The sequence below is a fragment of the Protopterus annectens genome, chromosome 12.part0 (genome assembly GCF_019279795.1).
Source record: "Protopterus annectens isolate FY-2018-M chromosome 12.part0, PAN1.0, whole genome shotgun sequence".
In the NCBI taxonomy this organism is placed as follows: Eukaryota; Metazoa; Chordata; order Ceratodontiformes; family Protopteridae; genus Protopterus; species Protopterus annectens.
In genome coordinates, this window is record NC_056746.1 from 912,583,073 (window position 1) to 912,600,842 (window position 17,770).

General features: G+C 40.7%; 1 protein-coding gene across 3 annotated transcripts in view; it reads right to left on the reverse strand.

Moving 5' to 3' along the window:
- Window positions 1-9,112, reverse strand: part of SPATA2 (spermatogenesis associated 2) — an 85,126-nt gene extending 76,014 nt beyond the window's left edge. The window contains exon 1 of one of the 3 annotated variants that reach the window (XM_044089937.1): window positions 9,009-9,112. The gene's annotated coding sequence lies outside the window, so the exon portion shown is untranslated. Of the gene's footprint in view, window positions 1-8,642; window positions 8,665-8,710; window positions 8,946-9,008 lie in introns of those variants that run through there. The other 2 variants (XM_044089938.1, XM_044089940.1) reach the window with 2 other exon arrangements.
- Between the last annotated feature and the right edge of the window lie 8,658 nt (window positions 9,113-17,770).

Sequence of the window (17,770 nt, forward strand, 5' to 3'; positions counted from 1 at the left end):
CTTGCCAGGGGTATCATGCGAATCAAAAATGCTACAAGACCCAAAATCCCGAGATATTCACTCGCAGTGACCAGGTCAAAGACGAAAATGTTACAAACCGATCTAAATAAAAGGTTGATTTTTTTCCTTTGGAAGAAAGACTTAACAGAGATGTGTAGCAGGCATCTCGGGAGCACAATTGTGTACGAAGGAGTCAAGAAAGACTCTTGAATGTTCTCTTAGAATCCCAGCTTGAATCCCAACTTGAGTAAGAGATTTCACTCTCAAGACAGCAAGATTCTGGACATTTTGAAAAACTCTGCAAAGATAAGCAAGTCATCTAAATATTGACAAATGTGGAAACCCTGTAGCCTGCAATGCTCTATATCTGGAGCTAAACATTCTGTGAACACTCATGGGACAGTGGATAGCCCAAACGGTAAGGCTGAGAACTGAAAATATAATTCAGACACACAACCAAAGATCGATCCAGAACTGGTCTCCAAGCATTTTCTTTCTTTGGCACTAGGAATGTTCTTAAATATAAACCCTTCAGCCCCTGAGGAGGAGGAACTGGTTCTCACTCCTTGGGACAGTATGTGATGGAAGAACAGGTGGAAACAAAACAGTTTAATCTAGAGCCTCAGGGTCAATAGCCCAATAACTTTCTATAATCCTATATATTATCAGGACTAGAATTAGGAAATTAATAAAAAGAATCCAGTAGCTGTAGAAGACCTGTATACAAAGTCACGATTACTAAAAGAAAACAGTGAAGGGGGCCAGGGGAGGCTAAAACAGACTGCCACTAAGGGAACAGGTGGAAACAAAACAGTTTGATCTAGAGAATGAGGAATGAGGAATGACCCCCCCCATGGAAAAGAGGAATTTCCTTCCACTGCCATCTGTAACCTTGATTAATGGATTTCCACAACCTATTTGTATGCAACAATCTGCTGCACTAAACACAAAAAACACAATGTTGGGGGGGGTCACAAGGTCTTTGTAACAGTTACTCAGATTTGGAATATTCTTGGATTTGGAAGGGTTGAGGCTTCTTTTTTTGGTAGTCCCCTAGCCATTTCTTCTTAAACATCCGATTACCTGAATTTTGTTGAAACTTTATTCTGTTTTTGCCAGCATTAGATGAGAGAGAAAATTCCCTGAATCAGCTTGCCCCTTTCATAACACTTAAATCACATCTACAGCTGAGTGGCCCCAAACCAAGTCTCCACCCAAGAGAGAAATGACAAATCTTTTTAATCTGGGAGGTTTGAAGAATGCGGTCATGCAAAACTCCTCAAAATAGTATCAGTAGTCCCAGTCTTGGAAGAATCAGCCATGCATACACTGCAAGCAAGAAGTAGTGATGTGTGTAATAAAAGAAAATTATTTACATCAGATTTTTCCAAAAGAAACTGTAGATAAAACATCTCATACAGTCACAATTTGGCAGAACAAACTTACCATACAAGCCTGACAATTCAAAATCCCGAAAAATCATAACAAAAAGGAACAGCCCAGTGACATCCTCCACAGCTGGTGATGGTGCTGGAAATTCCTTCTTTAAAATCTCACAGTATTTTCTGAGAGACTAAGAAACCTCTGTTCTCCCACTGAAAACACAGTCACATTCTGGAAATAGTTTCATAGAAAAAAAATTCCCCATGGGGAGAATCAGAAACAGAGCTCTCCTCAGAGTCTGAATCAGAAATCTGAGAAAAATAAAGCCTGCATCCATCCATGCATCATCTGTTAAGATTCAAAATCTTGAATCTTTTCAGGAAGAGAGAAATCCCTCTTATTTTTGACATTTGTTTACCGGAAAGGTCTACCTGGGTCATAAAGAACCAATTTTCAGCACAGGCCCGGGGAGAAAAGCTCCTGTTACATACAGATAAGTGCAGTCTTTATACAAGATGTTTTTTTGCACGAGTTAGAGAACAAGAACAGACAGACAATAAAACTTTATACAGACATAGCAGCAAAACGTTTCAATTATAGTAAGCAGTTACAATGACAGACGTGAAGTATCTGAATAAGTGAAGCAGCTATGCAAGTAACAGATACAGAGTGAAAGGGGTTGTAGGTTATGACAGCAGACGAGTGATGCAGCTTACTCTGATCTGGAGAGGAGATTAGCCTGGGTCAGAGTAATGGCATACCCAGGAGTTGAGCATGTGTTGTTTCAGTATAGTTTTAAAAGGCAAGTAGATCAGTGGTAGCTCTCACTGTTAGAAGACAGTTTCATGCTTTTGCAATGCCGTGCGAGTTTAACCAGAAACTACTTTACAAAAAGGTCAACAGCCCGAATTAAACCCTGAGGCAGACCCATTAAACTACTTCTATCCAAAGAAATATACGGAGTAGATACATGCTTAGCTGTTTTTTTTTTTTTTTTTTTTTGGACAAGGAAAATGGGGCCAACCACATTACTAATGGCAGCTTCTCCAGGGATGAGCACAACACTGGCACAAAAGGGAAACCTTCCCTGTTCCAGGACCGACAAGAGTGGCTCTCCCTTGACAACTGAAGGGACCCCAACAGCCACAGCGGATGCGGCTAATCCCTGGTCCATAGCGGCTGCAGGTGCTACACCAGAGGGATCTGGGATGCAACAAATGGCAACAGCACAGTCACCCACCTGCGGCTGAGGTAAACTGCTAGCCTGCTGTGGTGGTAAACACTGCTTGCTTAACTTTTTGTTTTTGTGAGTGGAAGGACTAATCATGCAACTGGTAGACTGTTCCATGGTAAAGCCAAAAAAGCTGTCTCACTCACAGGGAAGACAAATAGCAATTGCCAATAAACATGACCATTCCACAAGTTATTTATTCTCCTCAAAAAAGTGAAAAGCACTACACCAGCCCCAAAAAAGAAAAAATAAATGTCTCCACATAAAAACGTCTTCAGTTACTTGCATTACTTTTAAATTGACAAAAAAAACAAAAAAAAAAAAAACAGGTATTCCATTTAAAAGTACCTTACAATCTCAAGACAGTCTTAAAATACATCACTACTAGCTTTAGAATAAACGTTTCTGAAGTAGAAAATAATAAATTAACAACATTAACATTAAGAAAATTTAAGTTTTTTTTCCTAAAGGAAACTTATGTGCCAGGCAAAAGAAAGCACAAGCCAACAGTTAATCCTCAAAAGCCTAACAAAAGTGTACTCTTCAGCAGTAGTCAAGTTCCGAAGGGCTTCCTACCCAAACTTATCTTTTGGTCAGCTCAGCTTGGGCTGTCTGACAGATTGGGAAAGTGAAGGTGAAGGTAAGTGAAGGTAACTGGCCAGCTATTACATCCTTTGCAGGATATAAAAACTCATACCGCTACGGCTACTGCTGCCGTGCTCAATATTATTAGCATCTTGTAATCTGGGGACTTGAGAAATAAATAGGTATAGGAATCTGAACCAACCAGAACATGAGGATAGTAGACTGGGAGAGGAAATGTAAGTGGTATGCAAAAATCTGGAAGGCAGGAATACATTTCTTTTCACAAAAATAAGGACAGCAGGGGAAGTGGGGCAGTATGATATAGGGACTGAAGATGTACATGAAGACCTAAGGAAGACCATCAGAAAGGTGCAACTAAACACCAAGAAGAAGTGGAGAGGGTAATGAGCAAGACTCTCTATGGAAGTCATCTGAGATACAGAAAGAATGAGGACAAGGAGCAATGGGGGGGGGGATACTGGGTTGAAGATCACAACACTTACGGATCTTTACTCTGCTGGGGGGGGGAAGCAAGTCAGAATTATGTGGAAACACATTAAAGTAATACAAAAAGTGTGTATGTGGGAAGGATGAAACAGGGCTGCACTGTTTGAGAGAAAGGAGGCCAAGAACGGCAAAATTAAAGAACAAAGTTCTGGAGATATTCTCAGTATAATTTTAATGGTACAGGAAAAGGATAATGGCTTTACTAGTAAGCATGAACAAGGTGGGCAATGAAACAGACATGGCTAGGAGACGGGGTGGTTGACAGGTCTTGTCAAAGATAAGGCGACGGTACAAAAATGGACAAGGAAGGTCACCTCTAGGGTGCAGAGGGATAAAGCCCAGACTGTCAGCCGGTACTGTTTAGGGACCCAAGCAATGGAGGAACTGGCATGGGCGGGTAGTGATGAGCAGCCAATGCCAGTTCACTCATCTTGAGGGAAGGGGTTGTAGCTTGGACCACAAATATGAATACTACCAACACCAAGTTGAAGTCCAGTGCATGGTACAGCTAGAACAAAGGGCCAAGACATGCACACCCACTAAGCAGTACAGTGGTAAACTGCAATTAATGCATGTGACGAAGAGTGCACACACACACACACACACACACACACACATGGTGCTGGCAATGTGGATTGCTAGTACGCAGTGGGATGAAGTAAGGGATGGCACAGAGGGGAAAAAGTGCACTGGTAATGTCTTACTGTGGTTGGACTGAATACACAAGGCAAGTGGGCTTGAGTAAAATGTGGAACGTGAAGAAAATTATGTAGTTTCTCCATTGAGTTTAAGGAGGCAAGAGAGGCAGGAGAACCATAGCAAAGGAAACCTGCAGTCTGAAAATATCAGAGAAACTTTTTTTCCATGCAGCATGAAAGTGAACGCTTTCAAGCAAGGGTAAGTGGATGTCCAGTTGGACTAGAAAATTCTGAACAGCATTAAAAAAAAAAAACGTGCAAATTGTGGAGTGAATTTATCACATCACATTCATGCCCAAGCAACATTCTGTTGCAAGGAAAAAAATACAATGGCGGACATTTTATGGACCATGAAGATTAGGAGAAAGTAGTACAGGGAAACAGAAAGTATTTAAAGCAGGAGTTTATAACAGACAAGAGAGAGTACAGAAAAATACAAAGAACTGCAAAAACTACTCGGACGAAAGGTGTGATGGATGCAAAAAAAGGAAAGACAAGACTAGAGAAAACTAGGATGCTTCAACAACAAATTAAGGATGAAAGCATAGGTACAGGGAAAGAGCTATGGTGAAAGGCATTATAGTGAGTGATACAGCAGAAGGGGAATGGAAAATTCTTGCAAGATAAATCCGAAAGAAACAGGGTGTAGTAGATAAGAGGAAAGTGAAGTGTGAATAAATACCAGGCACAAGCCAAAGTGTGGCAATTTACAACTTACTACCAAGAAATGTTTAAGACAAGGGGAAATAAATGTCTGAATGGGAGGCAAAGCAGGAGGAACAGAAGTGCAGAAAAAGACAGCAAATATTAAGTAACCTGAGCAGAGTGAGATGAAGGTATCTGTGGCACAGTTACTCCTGGGGGTGGAGAGCAGGGATGAAGTTTCAGATTTATGCAACTATCATCAAAGGCGAGGAGGAGGAGGGGGGTTGGCAAATTACAGAACTCAATCATTAATGAAGTTAAAATCTTTGCCAGGATTTTAGTGCAAGTAAGTCTCATAAAGGAATGGACTTCAGCTGACTACTAGCACTTGTTACTAAACTTCTCTGCAATAAGTGAAGAGGAAGAGAATGAAAAATGGAGCAGATATACTACTTCACATACAAAAAGCTTATGAAGCTGTTGAGGAGAGCTTCATGTTTCAATTTCAGAGAGAAGAGGCGCTGTGGGGAGGTTCCCCAAGGAATTAAAAGTGTTAAAAAGAGTACAGCTAAATAGGACGTTCTCCGGGGAAGAGAGGATGGGAATTGGGCAGTCCTACTTACTATACCAAGCTCCTGTTTATACTGGTGAGATTAGCATTCTTTACAGGGTTATGGGGGAGGGGTTGTTAACATGTTTGCAGACAACTCTAGAATACTGACATAATATTAAAAGTCATAGTTCAATAGAATACTGACGACATAATATTAAAAAGTCATAGTTCAAACATTCACTTATTGCTTTTGTTTACTGGGAAACTTCAACTGGACACAAGTTCCACTTTCAGCGGAGGCCCAGGGAGAAATGCTCCATTTTACAGAATGAGTAGAAGGCGGTTATACAAGACCTGCATAATAAATGTGCATATGTACATACATACATAAACTAGTAATATGACAGTTCAAAAATTATACATACATATATAAAACCGTAAAACAGAAAATTATAAAGATATGACACTTTATGAAAACAGTTCAATGAAAAATACAGTAAAATATTAACTAATTCAAACTAAAAGTCTAGTTACTTTCAAACTAAATCAGTTGAATAGAGACATTGAGCAGGTTAGCAGTGAAGTAACTACAGTTTGAAAATGGTAAATTATGGAGTACTGAGGAGGTCCAGGTAAAAGGGAGAGTGTGTGTAGCAGAGAAGGATAGATTACAGATGAGAGATTGTGAAAATGTAGCTGTATTATGGCCAATTATATAAAAGAGTGGTGACAGCAAGGGTTTGGAGCCATGTGCATCACCTGTACACAGCTGGCAAGTGAATAGGCAAGACTTTAGTCAAGTTTTAAATGATGTTAAGGTGTGTTTTTGTCATACTGCTAATGGGATGGAGTTCCAGAACTTAGCGAGATGGTGGGAAGAGTACTGATTTGCTAGAATTGTTGGGTTTGGATACATGTAACAAGTAAATGTCCGATGAAGTGCCTGGAAGGGCAATACACTTGTACTAGATTGGAAATGGATGGACAGTCATTAGGTTTATATACAATGTTATGAATTTGTGGAAGTAGTGAGTAGGTCAGATAATGTGGAAATCCCAGCCACTGTAGTTACCTTAGGGAAGCACAGTGGTAGGTTCTGTTTGGCAGGCTGGCAGCGAATTCTGCTAATTTGTAGTAACACTGCTCCAGCTGGTTTGGCAAAGTCACTTGGATGTTGTCAAGGATAAGAGCAGAATACATGCGTCTCGGAGAAAGTGTTTGGCTCTATAGACAGAACGTAGTTTTGGTGTAATTTTTTTCAGTGTATTTTGGGTGTGTCAAACTTTAGGTTCTCATTTACACAGATGCCTAGCAGCTTAGAAAGTCTGGCAATTTCAATTTTTGTTTTGTTGGATGAGATGAATGGGGGTTGTTGACTGTAAGCTGTTTGGGAGTAACAGGGATTACTTTGGATTTACTTGGGTTAAGAATACCTGGGCAATTGTCAGCCGTGTTCCTACACAGAACTCCTCAGTAAGTTCTTGCAGTTTGTCAATGATTCAAATGTATGTATTTTCCCTACATATCACCCTTGCTTCTGTCTCCCCTCTCTTTACCTCTTCCAATTTAAATAAATTAAGCTTAGTTCTCTCACATTATGGAGCCTATTTCTTTGCTTACTTTTCTATATTACATTTTATATTTATAAAAATGACAAACTTTACAATTCTATTATACAGTACTTTTAAATATGGCAATCCATATCAAGTGTTTGTATATACTACAATCCACTGTCCTGATGTCATGTAATATGTTGAAGACTTCTCAAGCCTCATTACCTCAGACATTCTCAGTAAACAAGTGCCAATAAAAAAAGGGCAGATTAGTATGCACACTAAGCCAAAGAATACATCACCATGATCATGCATACACCAAACCATCTAGGAAAACCAGCTCATATACTGGAGGGGGAAAAAAAAGCAAATGCACAGTGAATACTACAGACTTCTCAAAAACCTAAATGTGGACATGTAATTCTGGAAACCAAGAGCTGTTACATGACTTCTCACAAAATATAAATCTATGAGTCTGCACAATTCACAACACTTTTTATTCGCCTGTTTTTGCACTTAATGTTAAACAGGAGGCCCACTAGAAACAGTTCCTTTCCAGGGGAATAAGGATGTGATTTACCCATCCTTGAGACTGGCAAAGTAACAAAAAAAGGTATGGGCATGCCCAACACTGTGCAGCACCTTGGTTTGATCCGGTGTATTATCTACCTACACAACACTATGTGCCAGGTGACCACGGGGGAGTGTGGTCATAACAAAGCCCCAGCTAAAGATTCCCACAGGCCCTGCTCTTGCTGCCCTCTCCTAGTATCTTCTAGCACTTGCAGAAGGAGGGAATGAAGGGGCCAGTAGTCCATAAGGGGCTCAAAGAGCTCCAAGAAGGTAGGGAGATTGAACTTCTACAGAAAATACCACGGCAATTCAAAAGGAAACAGTGAAAGGTGATTATACTGAAGCTAAAAAGAAATGAGCCAAGTTACCGAACATACTCACTCGAAAAATGAAAAATGCAAAGAAAAAAAAAACTTAAAATAGATAAACAAGAAAACAAACAAAAAGGACATCGCTACGGGAAAGCAGTTTAGCAAACAAATATTTCTGAGAAAGAAAAGGAATACGAGCAATCTAAAGAGTGAAACAGAAGACGCGTGTGTAGGAGTAAAATGCAAAAACAGCTACCCAACAAAAGCTCTAAACATGATTATACCCCAATGAAATTCATAATACAGCAAGTAATACAACATTTAAAACACACTGCAATTATTAAATTCCCAAATCCTGCTTTTTAAACCACCCGTTTAACGTCCCTTAGCATACGCAATATTTATCTACACCAACTTCCAATGGATTAGTTGTTTATAAACGTGTACCAACTATGTATAAGGAACAGGATTTAATTCACAACGATGCAAGAGAACAATAATCAGGTTTACCGATGTCCTTCAACTATACAAGGAGCCTCCCTACAAATGGAGTTCTGTAGAAACGCAAAAACTGGCTCAGAAGCAACTTGCCAAATCCAATACCTTACAACCAGATGAGAGTGCAAGTGTTCGCAGACTCAAACAGCGTCAAGCCCCACCCCGAAGCTTACCATGCACTTGCACCCCCCTCCTCAAAAATCAACTGTCAACCACGCTGTTGGGTCCTACATACAACTGCCACGGTTCTAGTACTACCATCCCAGTAGTAAGACCCGTCTCGGGCAATCAGCTGGTGACGAGTGCAGGCCTCCTACTTTTCCGACTGACCAGGGGGCTACCCAGATAACACTCAACGTCCGGCACTCCAGCGGATTCTACGGATTATATCTGCTTCAAACAGCAACGCGTATACAAACATATTATTTGCTTAAAAAAATATACATTTAGGGGGGTCATAGACCCAATTACCTAGGTGTCTCTGCGTAGACTGTATGGAAATCCCCACAGACACTGCGCCTGCGCCATACTTCTTCCTGCAGAGTAGTAAAACACGTGCTCCTGTTGTTTGCGTCAGTGGCGTGAATCGTGATGGGAAACTACTAAAAATAATCTCTGTACGTCTGTCTCGAATTTTCAGTTGCATTTGGGTATATACTACTGTGTATAGTTTAGTTGTAATTTAGATATGTAGTGTGCTCGTTGCGAAGTAAGAAGGTTTAGATAAACCATTGCTGATTGCATTAATGAGTGTCAGGCACTCATAATTGGCCTCTTTTTATGTGTCGATGCTCCTTTCTGAGCATACCTCTCAACCTCAGTGCAAGAAATCTGGACAAAAAAAAATTGGGGGGATTAGCATGTATTTTCTGAAGGATTTAAGTCTGAAACTCAAATGTATGTTATTATTTAGTGGCTTCAATCCTCAATCATCCCCGTGATTTGTTAGAAAACCACACATTTTATGAGGAACAGACCAAAATATGGGCCAGACATTAGGATATTATGCAAAAATCTGAATAGTTGAGAGGTATGTATTCTGAATATCTACACTACATACAAGCGCCCCTTGTTTTATGACGTATGAGAGAGATTATCAGTTCAGCATATATGGCTATGAATGTGAGTTATTGCCTGCTTCAAGTATTGATAGAGTGAGCATATCTGTCAACCTTTTAGCCCATGAAATCTGGACAAATCCTGACATAATGGGGGATATGAAGTCTGAAACTCAAACGCATGGCATTATTAAATTACTGTAATCCTAAAATCATCCCAGTGTTTTGTTAAAAAAAAATTATGAAGAACAGTCCAAAAATATGAGGCAAAAAATCTGGACGTTTTGAGAAAACCTGTACAGTTAAGAGGTATGAGAGTGAGTGGTGTGAATGTTTGGGTTCCATCCATAGGTGCATTTGCAGAACTACTTTACTGGTTGGAAGTCAGTGTGAGAAGGTTAGACCATAATTTTTGAATCCCAGTACTTCCTGTGGACCCCCCCCCCCCTATTCCCAGAAAAAAGTAAGTACTTCATTCACTCTCCAGTGTGTCCTAGATCTGCATTGGGAACCCCCACTTCTATACTAGGCAACTCTCTAGTCGGTAGAATAATAGAGGAGTTCTCAGTCACATAAGACCAAGAAGATGTCAGCTGTAGCAAAAATGTAACCATTGTGTTCCCAAACCAAATTTTCTTCATACTTACATAACCTTGCACCACACCACACTCATCATATAGTCCCTCAAAACCTACACCACCAAAACACAAAACACACACCTACATTCGCGGACGCTCTCAATAAAAACCTGCCCAAGCATCAGGGACATCCAAAGCATAAACGCAAGCAAACTCCACCCCCCAACACAACCCAAATGACACATAGCCCACAAACTCAGTGTGCCACTCAACCACAGCCCATAAGGCATAACAACGTACCCAACACTCTAGTCATAGGTGACTCTATAGTCAGGCACACTGATGTTCCACTCACTAGACTAAACAAGGAGAAAGTTACTGTCAGCTGCCTGTCAGGTGCCAGGATCCGCCACATAACGCATGCACTCAGGTCACTCCACAATAAGTACAAATATGACACTGTCATTGTCCATGTTGGTGTGAATGACCTGAGACGTACCTCCCTGGACTACATGAAAAGAGACATGGAGGAGCTCTCCGATCTTGTATCCCAGGCAGATGTGACTCTAACCCTGAGTAGCATCCTGCCATCACCCAGAATGATACCACAGTACAAGGACAAAATCATTGACTTCAACAATTGGCTAAGCTTCTGGTGTCATTCTAAGGGGATCCAGAATTTGTCTGCCTGGGACGACATGATCGACAGACCACGATGCTTTGCCAGCAATGGCCTGCACCTGTCGCCCTTAGGATTCCGGATACTGGCTAAGGCTCTTGCCACCCGTATAGTGCCTTCTTTAGGCAAGGTTCAAATGACAAATTCACCACCGGAACAGGTACAACCAAGCAAAATCTGAGGGTAATGCTACTCGATGCTAGATGTCTAAACCTCAAAATGCACTCACTCGAGGCACTCCTTAAAATGGAGAACATTGACATCTGTGCAGTGACAGAGACCTGGTTCAAAGCTCCAGAGAGCACCCCTGCATTAGCAGGCTACAATTCATACCACAACTTTCAGCCACCTAACCCAGAACGAAGCACTAAAGGCAGAGGCGTGTCCATATTCATTAAGGATATCCACACGTCCAGGCTAGTTGCACAGCATAATGCATCCCAGATTATCCAAGTGCAACTAACTCTGGGCAAGACCACAATCCAAATTGTAGCTTGCCACAGACCCCCCACCATGCCCCAGGATTCACACTCCTCATTTCTTGATACACTGGAAAGTATTAGGGTACAACCCAACACCCTAATAATGGGCAATTTCAACTACCCCACCATTAACTGTGAAAACTACTCATGTACCAACTCTTTTTGCTCAACGTTTTCTAGAATTCATAAATTCCAACGCCTTGGATCAACTTATTCACACCCCCACCAGGGGCAGCAATATCCTAGTCCTGGTCATTACCAACATGGGAAACCGGTGTTCCACACCAGAGGTGAATTCCTCGTTGGTCAGATCTGACCATAAGCTAATCCGCCTAGACATCCACATCCCACCCCCAATTAGGGAAACCATCGTAAAAAACTTCTCCAAAGCCAACTTCACACTTCTTAAGACAGAAGTGGCAAACTTCGTGACACCCATGCAGACGGACAATAGAGGTATGACTGCCAAATCCTACACAAATGCACTTTATAAGCACTTACACAAGTGCATGGATCATGCTATCCCTAATAGAACCAAGATGTTATCCTCCAAAAAAAGGAAGCCAATCTGGTGGTCCTCTGCCATAAACAAACACTACAACAGAAGAAAGAAACTGTTGCAAAAAAGAGTAAAATCCCATGACTGGAGGAACTCCCTGGTCAACCTCAGTAAGAAGCTGAGATCCCTCATAAAATCCTCCAAAGCTAGTTACGAAAACAAAACTGCCACTGACTCTAAAGACAACCACAAAGCATTCTATAGCTGTGTCAAGAATCTAAATGGGAACACTCAGATCTGCTCTGAGTTACAGAACAATGGCACTAAATATACAGGACCAACTGATATTGCCAACATCCTAGCAGATAGGTTCAGTGCTAACTTTACCCCCCTCTCACCCCCTAGTGGGTCCATCTCTATACTGGAAGAATGTAAAGTTCCTATAATCACGGCTGCACAGGTAAAAAACACACTCTCCAAAGCCAAGAACACAATATCCATTGGACCTGACTATATCCCAGGCTGCGTTCTACATGGACTACAGAATGAACTGGCACCCTAAGTACCATGTTCAATCATAGCCTCACCTCAGGCTTTGTACCCACTGAATGGCGCACCGCGATGGTTATCCCACTCCACAAAGGGGGAGCCACGACAGACTCCGGGAACTACCGCCCCATTAGCCTGATGAGCCTGGTCTGCAAGGCCATGGCATGTATCATCGTGGAACTCATAAACAAAGACATTGGTAATCTCCAAACTCTGGACCCTACCCAGTTTGGATTTGTAAAAGGCAGATCATGTCTCCTAAACCTGACTGACTTCTTTGAAGCAGTCACCAAAGCCATAGATGAGGGTAAAATGGTTCACACAGCTTATCTAGATCTCACCAAGGCTTTCAACACCATCCCCCACTCTGGAATTATAGATAAGCTCACTAAACTAGGTATAAATCCCTATGGCACAAGATGGGTTGCCAACTGGCTCACGGACAAAACCCACACTGTGAAAGTAGCGGATTCTAAATCCGACATCAGACCAATGACAGTGGAGTAACACTGGGTTCAGTCCTGGTTCCTCTCCTGTTTGGTATCTACTTCTCTGAAGTGCAGGCCAACACAGAAGGTCTTTGGCTAACAAAGTTTGCAGATGACTGCAAACTAGGAGCCATAATCGAAACTCCTAACAATGTGGACAAACTACAAAAGGGCCTCACTGAGATAGATACCTGGTGTCAAAGCCATGGCCTGAAGCTCAATGCCAAAAAGTGTATTGTCATCCCCTTTGGTAAAAACTCTGTACCCATGAACTACCACATAGCTGGTAGTCTACTTAATGCCGAAAATGTGATAAGAGACCTTGGGACACAGGTGGACAGTAGTCTCTCCTTTGATAATCACATCGCCACAGTGGTCAGGAAATCCTTCTAAGTGGCTCATCTCATCACAAAAGGATTCTCATCCAAAAAAAAGAGGTCATTGTTCCCCTCTACTCATCACTCATTAGACCCATTATAGAGTACAACACCCCTTTTGGTATGTACCTCACAAGAAATCTACAACAACTGGAAAGACCACAGAAATACCTCACAAAGAGGATTACTGGCCTCAAACAGATGCCCTATGCAGACTGTCTCAAAAAACTACAGCTTTACTCCATCGCATATCGCCTACTCAGGGGCGATCTCTGCCTAACATACAAAGCTATGTCAAACCCAGAGCTGTTGGACATGCTCCACTTAAAGAAATCCCAATCCCTCCGAGCTACATGCTCTAGGGACTTAAACCTTGTCACCACAATAAACAGAACATGCTGGAGGGATAGATTCCTGTCCCAGAGACTTCCCATACTCTGGAACAGACTACCTATCTATGTCAAACAGAGCTCTTCATTAGCACTCTTCAAGAAAAATCTTGATGATTGGATGGGAAATGGGAAATTCACCCCGGGGATCACTTCTGTGGCTCTGCTCGACAGGGTACATTTTTTGGCTAGGCTTGTATGGGCCCTAGGGCCGATAGCCTAGTACCTACCTATGAACCTATGAACCTGAAATACTGTCCATGAAATCTACGAGCAAGAGGAGTAGCAACATACTTTGGCAGGGTCCTGCTCTCACTATGAATCTATCCATAGTGTGGACACAATTCTTAGACTGCTGTTGTAGGAATCGGGTGACACACAATAACTGCGATGGAAGTTGAGCTTGTTCATTTATTATCTCTATGCTGTTTGAAGCAGGCAATAACTCTCACTCCATTTGGTACTCTCTCCTTTCAAATGGGCTTCAATGATTTATTTTTAGCAATCCACTGCCTTGGGGACTAGGACACCTGCTCTTTTCGACCCTGCTAATACTCAAGCTTACTTTACTTTCCCTAGCCTTTCCCCAATTCTCACCCACCTCTTCCTAAATTATACTTATCTTCTCCACCCACTACTCATTATCAACCAATCAAATCAATTGCATTCTCCCTCTAAAGTTATGTACACCATCTCCACACTTAGGGGTCTTCTCAAATACACAGCTCCAATTTCATCTTACTTCCACCAGTACATATGCTCCCCTCCTGCTTTCTATACTGCCTTTTCACTTGCCCTGTCCCTTTCTGTTGCTAATTTATTACTCATTAGCTACATGCAAACACTAACTCTAAACCTCCTGTATTACTACATACTTACAACATTCCTCTCAGATATGCTGATCCCTCACTTATACTTCTTCCTCTCCTATACTTATCCAAATTTACATCTTACCAACACAACCCCTACCCATGAGCTATCTAAGTAAACATCATACTGCGCCCTCTCTCCCAATTAACACAACTACAACTTCACTATACCACCCTCCCTTTACGAGACATCAAATAACCTTTTTAAGAATAGGTTCTGTAGCCCAGTATGTGTGTACAGCTTTAAAGCTTTAAGAAGCTTTCTAGTGGCTTGCACAAGTGTATAAATACTGAACATGTGCGAGCTTGACTGCCATTTTGTAGTAAGCTGTTGAGATGCAAGCATGTATGCCTGTGTAGTCTGTCAATCAGTTTGTTTATATTTTGTAATGCAGCTATCCATCCTGATGTGTTTCAATGTAATAAAGCATATAAGCGAACTACCCCACCTCTTCGTCATCTATACTAGAGAGGGACGCGTGATATGGTGTCAGAATGGGACCCAGAAACAGATTCCAGACCGAGAAGGCACTCTGTTAAGAATGGAGGAATATAAAGAAGTGAATCATCCCTATTGCTCATATAACTTGCAAAACAAGTCAGAAACGAATTTCAGGTATTAAAACTTGCTCAAACTTTTTTTATTTGGAAAATATGAAACGAGGCATTCAGAATGCTCTAAATGAATTTCTAAGTAACAGAAATATTCATAACTACAATATATTAACAGGAATATTTGAAACAACTACGGAAAATGTTTGAAATAAAGTCCGAATCACAGAAAATAAATAAAATAAGAGAAACAACAGCATTTTTCGCAAAGCACTACTTTTTCGCATTAATAAAAGCTATTTGAGTTGTCTGAAGTGTATGAAGTGTTGGCATGTTTGTGCAGTATTACGGTACAGTTATTTCTCAGAATTCAGCTGTTTCAGAGCATAATTCACAAAGTGCAGTATTTCAAAGAGTTTATTGTGCATTTGAATGTTTTTACAAGTGCTGGCTGTGAGCTTGTTCGTATATTTGGGCCATATTTTTCAGTGTGTTTGGGCATAATTTGTTGGCATGGCAGACGGATTTTGAAAACCAATTCCACTTGTGTTTGACAATAATATTGGAGAGTGTTTGTGCAAAGGTATGATATTTTTATACAGGCTGCATTTTCTGATAAACATGACAGTACAAAGACATTTATTCTGCTTAATTTATCTGGTTTAGAAGCCATAAAACTGGAGTGTTCATTTGTGTATGCACCTGTTGTCTTTGCAGGAGAGGGGTCATATAGTCATACCGGCTGAGTTAAGGGAGGACTGCGAGTGCTTAAAACATAACTTTAGAGAAATATCTAGCCCCCAAATGAACATTACTATGGAAAGGCACTTATTTTACACAAGGGATCAAAAGCCTGGTGAATCTTTTGCAGCATATACAACTGATTTGAGAAATAAGGCTAAAACATGCAAATTTGGTAATTTAAGGAATGAGTTGATAAAAGATAGACTTGTGTGTGGTATTAAAGATGATTCTGTGAAAAAGATTTTGCTTCATGACAGTGATTTAACTTTGATTAAGGCCATTGAGATTTGTCAGTTATATGAGCTTACAGAAAAGCACATGGATATGCTTACAAATGAGATACATGCTTCCAGTAACTTCTAAAGTCAGTGTTGATAGTATGCAGCATGTGGTTAACAGAAACAGGCCCAAGCACATGGCAGCAACTGTAAACCCTGCAACACTCAATGGGAAACCCCATTCCTTTCTAGCAAATTCTAGAGCATGCATAGTCTCAGTGAAGCATAAGAGTGAGTCAGCAAACTCAAAGAATGGGCCCCCACCCAGTTTTATTGCCAACTGTTGTAATTGTGGTGGAAATCATGAGCATAAAAGGGAAAAATGTTTAGCTTTTGGTCAGCAATGTCACAGATATAATAAGTGGAATCATTTCAAAAGGTTTTATAAATCAAAAGGGACACATTCTTTTATAAAAAGGCAACATTCAAAAAAACAAGTTGATTAGTTAGAAAGCTATGACCCTACTTTTTATGTTGATGGCATGCCAGTGCTTCATGATAGATTTAGGGTCAAAGAATGAAATCTTTTGTAATGTTCGGAAAATGGAAAACCCATAGAGCTTAAAGTTGACACAGGTTCAAAGTGCAATGTTATGTCTGCAGAAGCATTTGCTAGAGTATGTGCTTGTGAGGAGCTTAATTTGGCAAAGTGTGCAAAACTTGTTGATTATGGTGTGAAGAGATTCAAACTGAAGGCTCAGTAGTACTTTCATGTTAATCTGCTGGGAGAAGCTACGACTTGTTATTTTATGCGGTCCAAAGACACGTCTAGTCATTATTAGGGCTCAGAGACAATTTGAAAATGGGACTGCTTTCATTTAATAAGGAAGTCCATCATGTTAGTTTGAAAGACCATTGTTCTAATTTCATCCAGTATTTTTTTTCTACCTATGCTGATCTTTTAGATGACAAACCAGGCAAGCTTCCAGTTTTGTACTCTGTGAAGTCTGCCAGCCTAACTAGATAGGAATTTGTAGAAAATTATGTAATTTGTAAATATTAAAGTAAGCCACTTGCTTGTTCTCTTAAATGTAAGAAAATTATGGTAAATGTTGAACTTCAGGGATGTAGCCACATTGCACTCTGCTGGAGAAAAGCTGATGGGTCAAGCATTATATGGTTGTTTGGTCTTGGGACTCGGACCCAAGATGTCTGAAGGAAGGAATTCTTCCTATTGTTTTGAGACCAGAGTCAATGGCTAGAATTTACATGTATAATGTATTTTATTGCTCTGGCTTCCTGACCAGCTGCAAAATCAAAAGGGCTGTTACATTCTGAGTTTCTGTTAGCCTGGGAAACAGAGAATAATGATGCAATCTGAAATGAGTCAGTGGTACTGTGTTATCAATTTAAGGACAGAGAGAGAGAAGGAGAGAATCAGAACATTTTGCATTTTAGAAACCAAACCACCAGTGACCAGAGTGGAGAAAACACCACAAGGAACAAACAACCCACTCTGTGCTGTTGCCTCAAAAAAATCCACAGGCTTGAAATGATCCAAAATATTGGTAAAAACACAGGTTTATTACTCCAGCCAGTCAAAACAGTAAAATAGCTTAAAAACCATACAAGATAAATAGAACACAACTGTAGTGTATCCAACACAGTCAATTTCTTTTGTCCTGCTCTAGGACTTCTTCAGAACTGTGTTTGCTAAAACCCACTCCCTGTTTTATACTGACAATTAACTA